This window comes from Rattus rattus, chromosome 7 (genome assembly GCF_011064425.1).
Source record: "Rattus rattus isolate New Zealand chromosome 7, Rrattus_CSIRO_v1, whole genome shotgun sequence".
Classification (NCBI taxonomy): domain Eukaryota; kingdom Metazoa; phylum Chordata; class Mammalia; order Rodentia; family Muridae; genus Rattus; species Rattus rattus.
The window spans coordinates 45,345,208-45,351,207 of record NC_046160.1 but is presented as its reverse complement, the minus strand read 5'-3'; positions in this window follow the sequence as shown (position 1 = coordinate 45,351,207).

Sequence of the window (6,000 nt, the reverse complement as noted above, 5' to 3'; positions counted from 1 at the left end):
TTACCTGCAGCAGAAGTTGGATGACTCTGTTGGGATCCTGTTCACATTGGCATCCAAACCACATAGCATGTTTGGTTTTGTGTGGAGACTGCAGAGAAACAGGGACTTAGGATTTTGCTGAGAAATGTGCTGAGATGTCTTCATTTTCAGAGTATATTTAACAATACAGACAACTTTTTCAAGAAGTCTTTCTGTGAGTAGATAGCTTTCTGTGGTCTTCACCCTGCGACCTTGGAAGTGTGGCACTGGGGCTCCATTAAGCAGCTAACGAGGGACTTCTCATAGATGAACACTAGCACTCCAGAGAGAAGTAGGGATGCTGGCTTTTAAAGTTAACAGTGGTGTGAGGTACAGTAAGAACTTAGACAGCTTCATCCATAAAAGAATAATTTTACAGGCAGCAAAACTTGCCAAACAATTAAAAACATAGTTTTATTCACAACTATTTAAAAACAATAGTGATCAGGCAGTCGTGGCTGCTCACGCCTTTCATTCCAGCACTGGGGAGGCAGAGGCAGGCAGATCTCTGAGGTCAAGGCCAGCCCGGTCTACAGAGTGAGTTCCAGGAGAACCAGGCCACACAGAGAAATCCCATCTCAAAAAAACCAAAATCAAGAAATAAAACCTCTAATATAAATAAATCTTATTGTGATTCATGAATTGTGGAAAAGTCAGCAGCCAAATATACTCTTTCCAGGGGACCCTGTATCCAATGACAACCACAAGATTATCTCTGCTCAGTTTGCACACCAAGGAGAATCCATGACATCACCACGACCGTTGGACATCAATGGCAGAACTTAGGAAGAATTGAGATTTCTTCTTTCATTGTTAAAATCTTGGCCTATGATCCAATTAATGTCAGTTATAAGGCTAGTTTTACATAACAGTTTTGAGAGGAAAAAATTTTAGTAACATGTGGGTCTTTATTTTTTTGTATATGGTAAATTTACAAACTTAAAAAAATTCCCTAAAATTCTTTAATAAGTGTCTGTATATGGTAATGTGATGTTCTATTTATAGAATTTATCATTTATATTAAAGATTTAACTGTAGCCTGAGTCTTGCCATTCTCCCAGACAGACGTACTACAAAGTAGCGTGTGGATGTATGTGGAAATACATGTTAGTACCGATTACAATTGCTTCATGGTAGCATGTTAGTACATTTTTTACTCTTAGCTGGAAAAACCAATGACCCCCATGTACAAAGAAAAGTTGGAGAACAAATAAAATGGGCCTTGGTTGTTTTCTCCTCCGTTTGACTCTTTATTGGATGAACTGGGGGTACAGCAAGTTGAGCCACCCGTGGTGAATGGAACACAGATGCCTTTCTCCTCTATGATTCCCCTGAAGTGTGGTTTGTGGGTTCATCTGCTTACTTATAAAGGAGAAGAGGGGAAATACTTGGGAGTCCTCCATTAAATGGTGTAGGGATGAAGGAATAGTAATCCTCACCAGACTAAGGGCCCCCCAAAATAAAATTTAAAATGTGTGGGGGGGGTGATGAAATGGCCTGAGTCTAATCCCTAGCTCCCACAGTCTCCTGAAAAGCTGTTTTCTAACCTCCATGCATGCTATAGCATGTGTGTACCACACATGTAACGTGTAAAACCTAAAGCAAAAATGTGCAGAGACTGATCAAACGAGAGCAGTGGACACCCAGCTTAGTAAGTTCTCCGCCCTGCCTTCTCTGCAAACACCCTGTTATAAAACCCTAAATTGTCTCTATTACCTAAATTTGACTTCTATAGACTTGGCCTTGCTGTGAAGCCCCAAGTGGCCTGGAACTCGGGATTCTCAGCCTCAGCCTCCAGAATGACTGGTTTATGGGCTTTACCCTACCTGGCCTTATTTTTCTTTTCTGCGGTGTTGGGGATCTACCCCAGGGCAAGCACTCTGCCACTGAGTTTCATTTCCAGCCTGTAACATTTTTTATTTAATGTTACAAGAATCCTTGAATATTGAATGAAGTTAACTTAAAAAAAGATTTATTGATTTTATATATATGAATGCTCTGTCTTTATACACACCAGAAGAAGGAATCATCTGATGGTCACAAGATGGCTGTGAGCCACCCCATGTGGTTGCTGGGAATTGAACTTGGGACTTCCAGAAGAGCCACTAGAGCTCTTAACTACGAAGCTTTCTCTTCAGCCCAATGAAGTTATTTAAAATTTTTTTTTTAAAATTTTATGTGCTTCAGTGTTTTGCCTGAGTGTATATGTGAGGTAGTTGGATCCCCTGGAACTGCAATTACAGTTGTGAACTGCCATACGTGTGCTGGGAATTGAACTCAGGTCCCCTGGAAAAGCAGCCAATGCTCTTCACTGCTGAGCCATCTCTCCAGCCCCAGATGAAGTTACTTGTAATTGTTCACTTTCCACCTCTGTTCTAACTGGACACCAGCCTGGGTCTCACCGGTTAGCAAGAGAATCAACTGCATAACCCTGGAACGTAAGCTGCCTCTTTTAGGCCAGCATTCAGTATAGTGTGCCTTCTTTTACATGACTATGTACTTGGAATGTGAACAAATAATTTTTTTCTTTTTTGTCCCCTAAGTCTGTCTCCCTAACTTGCCCAGCTCTTGCACTCTTGGGCTCAAGCCATCTCTTCATCTCACTGTCCCCAGCAGTGGGCCTACAAGCAAGTGCCACTGTTCTTCATTAGAGATGACAATTTTAGGAGTGGCATATTTAGTTATTTTAAGATAGGTGTCCATTATAAGAATACTTACCCCTAAGAATACTTTAGAGTGCCACTAGAATATTGTCAGCACTTCAAAACTAAGGTGCATTATGATAATCTTTGAAACTCCATGGTGCTGAGGGGTGAGAATGAGGTATATATTCTGTTTACGTTACTGACAAGGTTGAAAGAGACAAAAGCAGTATTTAGCACAGTATCTGCAATGCCTGGGACCATTTAAAGTTTCTGATCTTTTTGGAATTTGGTGTATTTTGTGCATGCTGACAAGAACAGGATATAGATCTCTCCTGAGAGACACAGCCAGAACATGCCAAATACAGAGGCGAATGCCAGCAGCAAAACGCTGAATGGGAGCCCCGTTGGAGGAATTAGAGAAAAGGTCTGAAGGAACTGAAGGGGCTTGCGACCCCGGAAGAACAACAGTGCCAACCAACCAGAGCTTCCAGGGACTAAGCCACTACCCAAAGACTATACATGGACAGACCCATGACTCCAGCTGCATATGTAGCAGTGAATAGCCTTGTTGGGGGCACCAGTGGAAGGGTCCTGCCAAGGCTGGACCCCCAGTGTAGGGGATTGTTGAGGGGATCGGTAATGGTGGGTGGATGGGGAGGGGAACACCCATATGGAAGGGGAGGGGTAGGGGCTAGGGGGCTGATGGACAGGAAACCCGGAAAGGGAATAACATTTGAAATGTAAATGAGAAATACCCAATTTAATAAAAATGGAAGAAAAAAAAAGATGGTTACCGGGATGGAGAGTGGCAGACACGATGTGACTGAGGGAGGGTGCGTTGTTAATAAAAGGGTTAGTTTATTAGCATAGTATTATGAAAGCTGTGAACACAAACTATTCCTGTGGTTTTAAAGATTCTTTAGGAAATGTAGTTATCCTTAAAATGAAGTACTTTTAGCTAGTAAGTGAAAATGTGTACAGATCCTCCAAACAGAAATGTCAAAAAAATATGAAGAACTTTGTGTTAAGTAGGTCAGAAAACAAGAGTTCTCCATGCTAGAAAATTTTCAATGAAAGTCGTAAGAATCATCTTTTCAGCTTGAGTTTATAAACCAGATGTGAGATGAAATGGAATTATTTATTGACTACTCCCATCTCACTTATACTAAATTGGGCAAATCTGCAAGAACTGTTGGGCAAATGATGGCCAAAAGTAGCAATCTCCTCTATTTTTTGAGGGTACTCAATGATTTCTACAAACTGTCACCTCTTAATGTCCAAACAAAAATGAATATATACAACCGTTACAGGTTTCCTATAATCAAATCTCTTGCCACCATTGTAAGCTTGTCATCTAAGTTTGAACCCAACCTTTCCCTGACTCTCAGGACCTAAATCTCTCCCACACCCCTATTTCAGTGGGGACAGGAGTAATTTCAGTTATTTGAGAAGAAACCCAACAATCATTCCTGCTTCAACGTCTGCTGATTCTTCTTTCTGATGGGTCTTGCCTTATAGTCACCTGAACAAAATCTAAACTTCTGGTTGCGTCATCAAAGATTGAGCCACGTCGTGACTCAGCTCCAAAATGACGCTCCTTGTCTTCTAGGCATTTCCACATGTTACATGAATACTTTGAAGTAAGCTAATTATAAAATGAGCTTGCCCTCAAACAGTAAGATAATATGGGGAGCTATTCATGTTAAATACTCTACTAAAACGCTCTCTGAAACTTTGGTGACAGTATTTTGAACTCTATGGTTTGGTCTCAGTTGTAGTATTTGTTGAACCTTTTTTTAAGGAGACTAGTGGTTTCATAAATATTCAAGTAGATGTCATGGGCTTTCTCTTCTGGTTTTGTTTGGCAAAGTAGTAATTGTTCTAGAGATGGTGAGATCCAGGGATATTGCTTAATTTTACTTCTGAATAGATGAAATAAATTCTAAGTAATGTTTCTCTAATTTTTAAACTATTTTAAACCATCTTTAACCAACTAAAATTTGTTTAAAACAAATTTTCAAACTATTGGTATTTTGAGTTTTTTTCTTACATTTTAGCATAGATCTTATACTTGTGTACAACATACACAGTAATCAAGAGGAGGCATTAACATTTTTAATGTTAATTTTAGCCTGAAAATGTCTAAAGAATAGGATTTTCTAAGAGCTTTTTGATCTTTGTTCTGTCTTTTGAGTTGGCTGCTTTTGTTGGTTAACCTAGAATTAAATGACCGATCTTGTTAGATATGCCTAAGGCCCTAAGGTGTTCACTTAGTTCCCCAAGGAAGTCAAAAGGATTAAATATCTGCTACAAGTTGCGGGGGGAGGGGGGTGTTTCTAATAATTGCATTTATTTTTGATTAAGCATCTGAATCTAACTTATATTTAATGTCATGGACATACGATAAAGTTTTAAATCTTTGTATTTTCAGCAGGGGGGTCAATAAATAGTACTAAATATATTAATGAATGGGAAAGATCTACAGTTAGCAAGGGTTAATGTGCAATATCTTTATCTGAAGTCAAATTTATTCTCCCCACCCTGGTAATTTACAGCTTAAATAAAAAACAAAAACAGGCACTCTGGCTTTTGGTAAAACCTGGAAAGTGTTTTTATGTTTAGCATACCTTCCCTTCCTTTCTTTTCCCAACAGTCAGGGGAAGTTGGTGTTAGAATTTACATACTTGAAAGGGACAGATACATTAGTGGCTCAAGCTTTCAAGATTTCAGTTTTGGAAAATACAACTTTTTAGTTTCGAGAACCTATAACTAGCACATGTACTAATTTTAAAATATTATCTATACTCCAAGCATAGAGGTTACTATTGTTTGGGTTAAGGAATTAATATTGGTGTTTCTGCTTTAAGTTATGGGTCTTGATGGAGTTCCACTGAAGAAAAAAATACAACACCAAATGACCGAAACATCGTCATGCTTTTTGGGATCAATCTACAATTTCTGAAAATTTTACATTAGTCTTGCTTTTTTAACTTGAGGTGGGTGAGGATTAGGCATGGGGGGGGGTTCTCTGGATTATTTTGAGGAAAACAATGCTTGATTACTATTTGTGAACAGAGTATCAATCCCTGCTCACTTGGGAGGGCTATTTTAGAAATAGTTTCTACTTCAAGGGTTCAAAAGCAGAATTCAAAGGAATTTGAAACCTTGCTTCAATCATATACAAGTAATCATTTGTTTACTGATTTTGTTATGTAGATTTCAAGTACATTTAAAAATCGAAGAAATGTGGGCAGTTTTAAAGAAGGATGACTCTTCCCTAAATCGACTTTAACAGAATTCTTACTCCGTTCCTTCTCGATTTCGGCACATTTCTAGT